A 13,098-nucleotide genomic window follows, 5' to 3' on the forward strand; every position below is an offset into this window, starting at 1 on the left:
TTCTATCATTATGAATACACTGTACAAGGGAATCCAATAAGTTTTCAGTTATAAAGTGCATATTGAAAAATCAGTCATTCTGCATATGTAAAAAGTTGATCACAGAAAATAATAATAAAAGAAAATATGCATGAATAATTATGTAATGCTGGAATGGACCCTTTCTAAGTGTGGCAGCAAGAATAAAATGTGAAGAAAAATTGGATTCGATTTTACCACATAAAATTGAATTTACTTACTTGAAGGCTGAATATTATATAAAGAGTTTTTAATAACATAAAGATATAAAATTGTGATTGAGTGACAATTATTTTATTCCTAGCATCTTGCTTATTTCATTTTGAGTTTAAGAAAGTAAGATGACTTAATTCATAAGCATGAGTAGTTACATAACACGTCTGGGTTGTTGTTATTGTTTTATGGCTTGCTTTGCCAATCCAGGATACTTTTCTATTATTAAATTAACTCAGAAGCTACAATAAAGATTGACTGGCTCTGCTGAAGATAACAGTATGCAATATTACAACCATTGGTAAATTCCTATCATCTTGTTTTGAAAACCTGTGCTCTTATTGTTTGGGATTTTTTTCTTGTTCTTGTAGTTGTTGTCTGTATGACTATTGTTCTCTGTTTTTCTTTTCTGTATTTTTTCTCTTTTAAATAAAATAAAAAATTAAAGAGTGGTAGAAATTTATTATTTTGAAAGTAACTTACTGATAATATTTAGCAATTCCTCAGACCCTCTAACTGCAAAAGCTTTACTTTGGAGAAAGTCAATGAGTGAATGAGGTTATAGTTAGTGTATGTTTTAATTTTTAATAGAGATAGAAAGCAGTTTTTCAACACTGCCTGGCAACTGCAAGATCATGAGTTTGACTCTCACTACCAAATTTCTTCAAAGACTTCACTTCCTAAAATTTTACATTCATTAATGGTTGACTTTATCAAATAGTTTTCCCAAAAGAGTCAAATTTATTTTGACTTTATGTATTGAATAAAAGTTGATATCACTTTTAACTCTGACACTTCATTTGCAGTTATCGTAAGCACAGTAATTTTTTAAGCCTATGTTGTTAAACTGAAATTGTTCTACTTCCTAGAATTTTCACAAGAACATATAAGTTAAGGCAACCATTTTTGCTTTTGCAAATGATTCATGTAATAGAGTTATTTGTCAAAATGGTAGAGTTTGTTTTGGGCTTAATATACATTCATAGCATTGACTTAGTACACTTACTGTGAAAAATAAATTCCGGAATCCACTGGCCATATCATTAGAAATAGCTGACAAATGTAAAATTAAGGTCAATGACTCAGTGAAAGCAACAAATGATATGTCATCATTTTATATAGTTTTGAATGATATTCACAACTCATTTGACAGGGGAAACATTTATGAGGGAAAAGGCAGAGAGGTTCAAAAGAAGTAGAGACAGCTTTATAATACAATGCTGATGTTTTCCTTATGAACAAGACAGTAAAGGAGACTGACAGGAGTCTTGAAATGCAGTACTGTGCTAGGAACAGTCTGACCAGGCTCTTGGGGGAGTCCTTGAGCTAAGGCGTCTTATCAGAGGCATCCTGAATCTTCGAGAAATGGGTCTACTTTGGGATCCTGGCCATGCTTAGTCATGTGCTGAAGGAGATCTTGACATGAACTTAATGGGATTTCCAAGCACAACCTCTAGAGTTGTCAGTTCTTCTATGTGCATCAAGAGGTCTCAGTATAGTTTCCTGTCTAACAGGGAGTCTGTATATAAGGACAGAGAGATAATGGGGCCACATCATGTAAGTCCATGCAGACCATTGAAAGAACACTGAAATTCGTTTTTAGTGAGAGTTGACTACTGGAGTTCCAAACAAGAGATTTATGTGATTTCAATTACATATCAACAGGAATATTCTATTTTGCTCATAAAGGTTAAGAAAATGAAGACAAAGGCCGTGACATGTGTCAAAGGCTATTTTTTTAAAGTGAAGTGAGAGATGATATTAGCTTGGTGTCAGCCCATTCTGTGTTACTGTGACAGAATAGAAGAGATGAGTAACTTAGAAAGAAAAGAAATTTATTTGGCTCCTGGGCCTTAAACTTAGGAAGTCCAAGACTCAGGAGCTAATGTCTAGGAAGGGCCTCCTTGGTACATTATAACATTGTGAGAGGCATCAAGTGGGAAAGAGAAAAAGAGGAGACTGAATTGCCTTTATAATAAGCCTACTCTCAAGGTAATGAACTCATTACAACAATATCAACATAATTTCCTCATGACATAATCACCTCTCAAAGGTCTTTGCCTCTCAACACTGCTGGATTGGTGATTAAGTGTCCAAAACAAACTTTAGAGGGTACATTCAAACCCCACCATGTGGCCTACGACTTTGGCAACAGAGCTGGTAAGATAGATTCTATGCATATACTTTAAAATATAGCCGATTGAAGTTGTTTGTGGATTAGATGTAGAGTGTAACCACGATAAGTGAAGAATAATTTGAAGAATTTAGCCTGAGCAAATGGAAAAGCAAAGTTTCCATTGACACAGATAAAGAAGCAGGGTTGAGGAGGAATTATCACATTTTCTGTTTGGATGAGTTAAATTGGAATGTGCAAACAGAGATTCCAAGCCTCGTGTAAAGGTAGATATCTAGGTGGATATAGAAATTTAGAAGTGATGATTGCATTTTTACTTGTATACTTAATGTTTCATAACTAGGTGAAATCACAGGGAATTTAGATAAACAAGAAGAGAGGACCGAGAGCTGACCCTGGGGCACTCGACATTAACAAGCACTAACAGTTGTGCTGGAGGAGCAAGCAGAGAAGCTAAAGGAAATGTGGCCATGCAAAAGTCAAGAGAAAAACAAGATTTCAAATACACCTACCTATATTATGTGATAATGAACCTACCTCGTGTTCAAGCACGAGGGATTCTCCCTTACATTCTATGAACACAGGTGTCTGTCACTGTGTGAACGTGACAGCCAGTTTATCGTCTACCCTACAGCTGACCCACCACAGAAGCTCATTCATATCCTGTGGCAGCAGACACTGCCTGGCCAATGACATCCAGGTTCTTTGTGTGATTCTGCAGCAGTCTTCCATGTTAACATTGTCTCTTCAAGGTCGTTACATGTAGGCCAGGGGTAGAAAGGTGAGGCTCCTTCCAGCATCCATTTAAACTGGATGCTGAAGGTTGCAGTCCTGGTTATCTTGATAACTTCAGTGTGGATATTGTCACCCTTCTCCCTCAGCATCCATAATTTGCATGATTTCCCAGTTACCTGCACTGACATCTGTGAATGTGAAAGCTCTTGAAATCAGCTAAATTTCATATAGTCCAGAGCATAGGTATAAACTACAAGTGTTAGGAAAATGATGCTAATCTTCTAAATAAAACAGAGGAGAGGAAGAGGGAAAAGAAGAGGAAGAAGAGACACCCAAGTCAGCAGCAGTTGTACAGCAGAGAGAGCTTTAAAGTTGAATCTCTGCTTCTTCTTACCGTATGAGCACAGGCCCTCCTCTTAACATCTGATTCTCCTCTTCTCCAGTTGTCAAACTGGGGGATAGTGTCACTTCTATGGAGTAAGAAAACATAAAAATTTCCAGGCGTAAGTAAGTTAACCAATCAGTAAATTGATTTACGTATATCAAAGGCAATCAAGGAGGGGTGGCGTGTTGACTGGTTTATGCTAACGTTGTCTAATGAATCAAGAAGTCACTAACCTATCTCTTGGCCTTTGAACCATGCCACCATTTTTCCATTTCTTGCCAACCAAAAGGCATATCTACCACTCTCCCTCTTTACCTTAGTTAAGACTCATAGGAGTACACCTGAAGAGAAAAACCTGTATCATGTCCAGTACCTGACATGCAAAACAGTTTCCGGCCTCCATAATACAGGGAAACGTGCTCCAAAGAAGTTAAAAGGACTGGTAAATTAGTCACGGTTCTCTGTGTGCTCTAGATTGCTCAGACAGACTACGGTATCTATGACATTTACCCACTGGTGTCATGCATGTGGATATGCTAAATAATAGGGCCAAAGAACTTTGCAGATGAACTCAAGAAAGGGAGAATGCTCTGAACTGTCTGTGTGGGTATAATGTAATATCATAATCCTAAAAAATCACAGGAAGTAGCAAGCTGCTGCTGGAGAATGTAGAGAAATTTAAAGCCTGAGAGGGTCTCAATCTCCCGCTGCTGTTTGGAATATGTGGGGAGAGACATGGAATGACATGGAAACCACAGGAGGAACTAAATTCTTACAAAAATCACAGCGACCTTGGAGGTTATCTCCAAGCAAGATGCTCAAAATGGCTCAGGTCTGCTGCCAACTTGATTTTCTCCTTGTGGTACCACGAGAAAATTATTTGGTCGAAGCTGCCTAAGAATAGTAACAATAAAAATGGGTACTGTTTTAAGTTGCTAAATTTGTCCCAGTTGATTATGGCAGCAGCAGAAAGCATGTTCTCCGAGCCTGAGCTCAACCCCTTAACATCACCTTCTGTGCCTTTTGCTTCCTCACCCAGCATGATGAACTCACTGGCCAGGCCTCTTAACGCTTCCCGAGGGACTGTGCTGGCATTCAGCCTTTCCTACTCCTGCGTCCACTGCCCTGGCTTAACTGTATTTTTCTTGGACTCTTAGAGCAGCATTTTTGTCTGTTTGCCCACCACCAGCCTCCCAGTACTGTCAAACTGGTCCACTTTCATCACTTATTCTAGAAAAGTAATGCCTTTGCATATTTCTGAATTCCATATGAAAGAATATATTTCTCAAGTAATTAATAAAATATTAGATCATATCACTACTCTGCCAGGAAAACAAAAGAAGCACTTGCTCATTTGTCAATTCAGCAAATATTTGTCAATTTTGCCTATTATGCACTAGGCCCTAGAAACACAATGAGAGTGGGAGACCCTGACTGGTTGCTCATTAAGCACATCTGTGCTTTTCCTGGTACACAGGCCACATTTCTCAGCCTCCTTCGCTGTGAAGTGTGGCCATGTGACTGAATTCTAGTCAATGGAATGTGAGCAAAAATACTATGTCACGTCCAGACAAAATTCTGAACACCACACAAGCTATTTCCCTTGCTTCTTTTCCTTGTTCCAACACGATCAGAAAAGCTCAATACTGAAGGTCAGAGCCAAAGATTTTGGGGCATCAAGAAGGCAATAAATTGAGTAGCTAAATCAATAATTGGAGTGAAGTCACCTCATGAATGGATTGATACCAGTATCATTGCAATGTGTACCTTGAAAATTTGCTTGCTATGAAATGAGTTTGGCTCCCCCTCATTCCTTCTCTTGCCTAAGTGATGCCTTCTACCATATTTAGACCCAGCAAGGAGTCCCTCACCAGAAGCAGCCCCTCAGTCTTAGGCTAATCAGCTTCCAGAACTTAGAGCCAAATAAACTTCTATTGCTTATAGGTCCCTCACTCTCTGACATTTCGTTACAGCAGCACAAAATAGACTAAGACAGCACTCAAGAACATTTGCATAAAAATGTATGCTCTCCCTTGGATGCCATCTAAGTAGCATACCATTATACAGCCTGCCTTAGCCAGCTACAGTCAGCCAGGGTCTCATGCATTAGGTAGCAAAGCAACTCACTGGCCAATCAACTTGCTGAATACATCAGATCATTTTGGTGACTCAGATCCCCTAAAGAGTCTGCAGCATTTTTTCGAGGTGAAGAACCAAAGTTTGCTTGAAAATTTTTGTTAGCACTCTGTAAATCACAGGGCTGAGGACATTCTCTAATCCAATTGTCAACAGGGATACGATCACAAATTCTCTTTGTTAAACCAATTTACTGACTTCCTGGTATAATTAGCTCTGGGTCTTCTATTGGGAGTTAGCTTTCTAACTGTGGCAATTCTAAGTATATCAGAGTGTATTCACACTGGAGGTTTATTGCTTTACCTGAGTTGCTTCACATCTGTTCCATAGAAAAAACCCACCTATTTCCTGTACACATTAGGTAAAGGTGAAGTCATATTTTTAGAACAAAGCAATAGAGATATTTCACCTCAAATGTCTCCTTTGCATATGAGTTAGAAGTATAATCTCTGGCCCCAAAAGGGAATCACATCTTCCCAAATGTTGCTCATTTGTTGATAGAGGGTTGCTTCAGAGAATTGGGAGAAGAGAAGGAAGATGAGAGAAAAGCTCAAGGAAACCAGAAATTGGGGCATAGCCAAAATTCTTACTGATGACCTCAACTCAGAAGCTGACTCCAGAAAACATGTGACATCAGTATGTGTTTTGAGGGTTCCTGGATGTCAAAAACAAAAACAAACAAACAAACAAAAAACCATGTGGTCATAGTGGTCACATGCTTGCCAGGAGTAAAAGGGAAATAAACTCTACCAGAGTATGCAGACATAGCCTGGTAGAATTTGTAAAAATCAAAAATAACTTAATTGTTTAATCTAAAAACATACCAAGAGCCCTTTGAGAGTGGAGAAAGAAAGGACTTCTCCTTCATGCTGGTGTTCTCGGGGTGGGAGCTTAGACTCACCAGATGAGGTTCTCTGAGGCAATGGCACTATTTAATCATGTTTCTTGGGGGTTTTGTCCAGCATTATTGGTGTGTCTCATCCTGTACACCCTGAGAAAGGCTCCTCTACAACTTAGATAATGAGAGCTTTTATTTTTCCTCAAGATCTTGAGGCCTTGTACAACCACCCCTGGCTAAAACAGTATTTCAAACTCAATTAGTCATTTTATTTGCCTCACATAACAGAGAAATGACAATCTTTGACACATACCATTATTCCACCTGATCTATAAAAACCATTATTTCTGAACATTTCCACTGCAGCTACCTTGTTCTGGTTATCATTATGACCTGGATTGTTGCAGTTTCTCCAAATGGGTTTCCTCAATTTTATCCTTGCCCCCTAATTTTTATTCTCAAAACAGTAGCTCTACTAATCACTGGTTGTACTTAAGTTAAATTGTAAATCCTCCTATCTCTGACTAACATGATCTAGGTTTCTGTTGTTCTTTCCCGAATCTTATTTTTATTCCTCTTCCCTTCATGGTCTTCTCTTCACAAATACTGGCTTCCTTGCTGTTCCTTGGCCATGCAAGGTTATATTCCTGCTTCCTAACATTTGCTCTAGCTGTTCATGGTAACAGTTATGAAATCTTTGCCTGTATCAGATGCCAACACCTCCTTAAGTTTTCAGTTAGACTACAAAGGACCATGACATAAAAAAGGTTATATACATGTCTAAGATTAGAGCCAAAGAAGCAAAAAACAGATAGGCACTGATGGTGTCCAGAGAAGTCTGACATCCTGCCAAGACCACACAAAATGAGCTTTTTCTCTGGAAGCAAACTACAGAGACAAGTATAAAATGACTCACCAAAGGAAACCCATTTGAGCCTCAGGGTTAAAGGATTTTATGGGGTGAGGACTTGATTCCATAGACACATCTTACTAGCAATCTACCATAGCAACTAAAATTCAGGACCCCAATGATAAAACCAGGTGCATGTCATCAATCTTAATGCTTTTGCAAAGTAATTATCATGACAACTTGGTATGGCACAGTTTATTTCTTCGGGTGTATACAACAGAATATCCAACTCCTCAGTGATACAAAGAACTTTCTGAAAAAAAAAAAAAAAGAACATTCTGAAGGCTACATTTCCAGGCACTCACCAAAAGTAAATCAAGAATACTTGAAAACATTAAAGAAATCAACAAGAACTGCTATGTTGCGACCCCCACCACACTGCTTCATTTGGCCATATTCTTGTCTATACTGGAATACATGTCGCTACCCTTTTTCTTAGCCATTTTTCTCATTGCTGAGACACAATACCCAATACTCACAACTTAAAGACGAGAGGTGGGCGCATGTTTTCAGTCCATAGTCAGCAGTTCCAAGCAGGAAAGCATTGCAGAGGAGCACAGCAGAGGAAAAGCTGCTCATGTCAGGATGGTCAGCAAGTGAAGAGTCAAGAAAAGAGCAGGGGAGGAACATAGACCCTTCAGGGGACGCCCCCAGTGGCCCACCAGATGGACCAGATCCCATCTCCTTACTGCAAGTCAGTAAGAGCCCGCATAATCCAACCATTTTCCAAAAGACTCCATGGATATGTGAGGCCTTGGGGGCCATTCTCCATATAAACCATAAGACCTAGATAAACACCAATACTTATAATTAAAACCACAGATCTAAAAGAATTGTGGAAGTAGCTATTGGCCATGTAACATAAGCAAAAAGTAAGTGCAGGTATTTATGCTTTTCAGAACTAGAGAAAGTAAGGTTCTTTCTTGTTGTGGCAGAAGCTGATTAATGAAGCATTTCCATGAGAAATGCCCTTCCCTAGATAGCTCTTGGCCTATTCTCTCATGCCCTCAATTCTGATTTTATACTTCTTTTTTAGTATTGTATGTCTGCATACATAATAATGATGGTTGCTTGGGGGAATTAGTACATGCATATAGAACACCTTGATCATTCCCAATCCCTATAAACCCTTCTCCCTTATCTCCCACTTCCTTTCATTCTTTACTTAAATCTCACTTTCTCAAAAAGTTCTATACTGATCACTCCATTTAACATTGTAAATGATCCCAAAAACTCTTTCTGCAAATTCCTGATTCCTCTTAGCCTCTTCTATTTTTCCCTATGCAATTTTTACTTCTCAATTTATGTCTCCTCTGGCCAATGCTTGTTACCTGCCACCCTACAATATATAGAATATAAACCCCAAGAAGGTTGAAATATTTCTCTGCCTTGTTCATTAATTTATTCAGCAAGCAGAACAACATGTAAGACACAGTGGATAATCAAGAAATATATAATATCTCTTGAATGAGATAAATGGGATATGTCGAGGATTATTATCTCCATTTTTAAGACAAGGAAAGTGAGAAACAGTGAAATTAACTCAAGTAAGTCATTTATGAAATGTATAGTATGGAGTCTGAAATAGTCAGTGTAATAGTCTAATAAGCTGTGACCGCCTAAGGGAAAATCCAAAGTAATATATAAAATTAAATTGAATATAATTTTAATATTTAAGGAAATTATCTAATCCTTTAAATATGAACAACTGCAAGAGTTCACCAAATAAAATTGTCTTTGAAATTAAATGGAAAAGATATTTCATGTCTTAAGATACCTACAGTTCAACGATCTTGGGAGTTATAAGGAAAAACTCACACAAGGATAACATTTAACATATGCAAGCACTTATTCAGGAGCTATTCAAAGTGCTTTACACACATTAGCACATTCAATCTTTATGCCATACCTAAATTTTCTAGTATTATTCATACTTTACACATTAGGAAACTGAGTCACGAGGAGTTTGATCGCCTTGTCCAAGGTTATGCAGCTAATTGATGGGAGACCCAAGATTTGAACCTCAATATGAATACACAGGCACTAAGTACTGCAACATATCTTAAAGAAGCACATGCCCTTTCAAATGGAGTCAGGGGAAATGCAGTGACTTTCCCCCCCAAATCGCAGAATGACAGCACAGGGTGCTCCACAGACCTATAACTCCAGGTCTCATACTTGGGCACTATCTCCTGTGATCAGTAACCACAAGAATTTGCAACAGTAACAATTTTTTCATGACTATAGACCTCTAAAATGAAGGGTGATGTATAATTAAGAAAAAAGTTTTGAGAGATAATCAAATACATTTCATACTTTTGTACATATTTGAAAACTATGCATTTGTATTTGAAAGGATTTGGTCTTTTTGAATGACAGCTTTGTAACTCCAACTTAAAATGTACAAAACATAATTGATTATGCCCAAAGTTTTAAGTGGAATTTTACTGCATTCCTTAATGCTATTAGAACATCTAAAAAGGCTCTAGGTTTGTTATATATAAATTTAATTTATTATATGAATTATTCAATACTCTGGAGGTTTTATTTGTTAACAGACAATTAAAAGACATAAGAAAGGAAAATTAGTGGGATATATTAAATGTATAAATGCACTTTAAATTATCTGAAGTTGTTTAATAAACTAAGTTGGTAAATAGAACCATATATTATTTAAAAGTCCTTTGAAAGATTGCTAAAAGCTATTCGATTTTTAAATAGAACAATAAGATTGGTATGCAGAAGAGAAAAAACTAGGCTTGGGGATTTATAACAGTAATAAATTGAACATCAATATTTAAAACCCCAAAATAAATTCCGAACAATCTGCCCTAATATTACAAACAAATTCACTTTCAAAACTCCTAAGCTTTGTGAGCTGGGTCCAAAGGCCTCTAAAGATGGCTGGCCATGTTTCTAGACATCACTTATCACGGCTGTAGGCTTTGGAAAACTTGTCCACTCCCAGGCACTTTTTATGCATTTAAAGTGGACTGATTTTTTCTCCCTGAGAAAACTTGTTTGAAAGTTCTCCCCTCCTCAGTATGAGGCTAGGCTGAGCAGATCTAAGTTATACAGAGCAAGGTAACATTGCTTAAGAGACCCTGTAAAAGAGGAACCATGACAAACTTCCTTCCATGGCATCTGGCAGCCCTCGAGGGGAAGGAGGGCATATTCATGCTTCGCCTTTTTCTTTTTTCTCAGCTCACGCTTATTCTACCTATAAATTTCCTTCAACATTTAGCTTAATGAAAAATTTGCAAATGCTCTAATATGAACTGTTTTTGTAGCAGGTTTTTCTCCTTTGGGGATAAAGTCATTGAAATAATGTTCCCTATCACTGTTAATTCAGAAACTTAACACTCAAAACTTCAGACATCAGTATTGATTTTCTCAGGTCTTTGAATTGTTTTTAATGTTACAGCCTTGAAGGGGTGGTTTGTGGTGGGAAATCTACTTTCCTTAAAATCCTAGGTGCCCGTTTATTAAAAATAGTTTTCTCTTAGATTGCCATTGAATGAAAGGAAAAGTTTTTGTTAAGTCCTTTGTAATTGAATAATAAATTTGGAAAATAACTCTCAGAGCGCCATCAAGAGTTCTCCCAAAGAACATGCCAGTCTTCCCTCATGAATCTTACAATTCAGAATATCCCTGGTGTCTAAAATACAAAAACTCTGAAAACTGTTTAAATTCAGAAAATTGCAGCTATGCTGCACCTATCATAAAATAAAAATAATTGTGAATCTGTGTGTAGGAGCACATTATTTGATACTTAATAGAATGTATAATTCAATTTCAAGCCAAAAGTATGTATTTAGTGTCAGATGAAATTCAGCAACTGAAGAAAATTGAAAGGCCCAGGGTCTTTGACTCTTCTAGGGCAAGTCACTTCACCTCTGTGAGTTTCAGACTTCATCTAGCAAAAGGGTGTAGAGATCTCTGACCTGCTAACTTCCCAAAGTTGTCATGAAGAGTAGATTTTCAGCACTTTGTTAATTAAATCGGTTACAGCTTTCCCTTCTTCATAAAATGCTGCGCAGCACTGAGGTAGTTGTTCCTATTAGAGCGAAGCAGGGTAACTGACCAAATGTGTCATATAATATACACATCATTAATGTTTCCAATAATAAAGCTTGAATCTTTCAGGAACGTATTGACCTTGGTCTAACCTCCTGCTGTGATTCTGTTTGTGAGGATCATTAAGCTCATTATGATGGATGAAATCTTCCATTGACTAATCTGGTATGAGATCACAGAATGACATGATGAAACATAATAGATACACACTGGATTTCATTATCAAGTTTTGGACAATGGAAATGAGTCTTCTCAGTTTCCAATTATCTCTCTTTTTTTTTTTTTTACCTCTCCAGTCTTTTTCTTTTTTAAAAGCTATCTTGCCTAATTGCTCTGTATATGAGATACAGGCATCAATAACGTTTGGATATGATATAGCCCATAATTTTGCAGGACTCAAAAAGATTTGGTAGCACACAAAAACTAATTACAGAGAGTTTATAAAAGGGTCTCAGTCTTCATTAAAGGCACAACTATTATTATTTCCCCAGTTACTTTCTAATTGCACTCTTTATTATTGTTGACAAATTCCAAAGCTTAAGACTCAATTATGGAGTCTACTTACTGACAGCAACTCTGTCCCTATTAACTGTTCCTATTACAAAGAATTAGCAAAACTGTCAGATTCTTTCTCTAATTCATGACTAATCATTCTTCTGATGAATAAGAACTTGAACTTCTGATTAATGACCTCTTGGAAATACATTCTCTTAAAATGATTTTCAAGTCATAAGCTGGCAATCCTCCTATATTCTGAATTACAACCAATATAAGTCTTATTTTTGTATCTGACTTCTGTCACTTTGACTGAATTCAAGATTGGTTATAACTTTTTGCCTATACTTACTATGACATTATGCTAGTACAAAAATGGGAGAATCAACAAAATTTCGTACACCATCTGTTCTTAAATTATCATCTCTGTGTGTGTGAACAGGTAGGTACACCGAATTGAGTGAAAAAGATAAATGAATAATAAGAAGTATGATCCCACCCCTGTGACACTGAGATCCTAGAGAACAGCTTTCACCTCTTCTCTGGGCTGAACAGTTAGACTTTCCTAGCCTCAGTGCTGGGCAACGTGGTTGAGGGAGAAACCTGCTCCGAAACCTAGGCTGCGGCAACCTTAGGGAGAAAGGTGCTCTGAAACCTAGGCTCACATGACGCCACATCCTAACAACTCTTAAATCAAAATCCAGAAGTCTGCTGATGGTCCCACTCAATATCTCCCTCAACCCGGGAGAGAAATCGAAAAGCAAACAATGATAATGGAAATTTGGCTAGAAAAAACTTAAAGAATGGCTACAACAAACTGTTGAGTGCCCTGTTAAAAGCCTTTGAAGCATGTCTGTGGAACAGTGAGTATAAACAACTGATCTTTTCAGATAAGCTCACAGCCTGACAGTGTAAGAGTTAACCTTTAGGGCTGGGATTTAGCTCAGCAGCAAAATGCCTGCCTCCCAAGCACAAAGTGCTTGAGTTCCATCCCTGATACCCGAAAAATAACAATAATAATTAAGAATTAACCTTTAGATTGAGATCAGTAGATGAGTAGGGAAGGATGACTAAGTATGGTAGATAGGACAGCTCTTTGCAGAAGAAGGTAACAGCAGATAGGAGTAGGGATTATGGAGGAGCAAATAATGGTCCTC

The 13,098-nt window shown here is 37.5% G+C and overlaps 1 long non-coding RNA gene across 1 annotated transcript in view; it reads right to left on the bottom strand.

Moving 5' to 3' along the window:
- Positions 1-13,098, bottom strand: part of LOC134475385 (uncharacterized) — a 40,970-nt gene that overhangs the window by 10,834 nt on the left and 17,038 nt on the right. Inside the window, exon 2 of the long non-coding RNA XR_010046485.1 lies at positions 3,495-3,570. This is a non-coding gene — a long non-coding RNA (uncharacterized LOC134475385). The remainder of the gene's footprint in view (positions 1-3,494; positions 3,571-13,098) is intronic.

Source organism: Cavia porcellus, unplaced genomic scaffold (assembly GCF_034190915.1).
Source record: "Cavia porcellus strain 051 isolate PalLab524CR breed Dunkin Hartley unplaced genomic scaffold, mCavPor4.1 scaffold_3, whole genome shotgun sequence".
In the NCBI taxonomy this organism is placed as follows: Eukaryota; Metazoa; Chordata; class Mammalia; order Rodentia; family Caviidae; genus Cavia; species Cavia porcellus.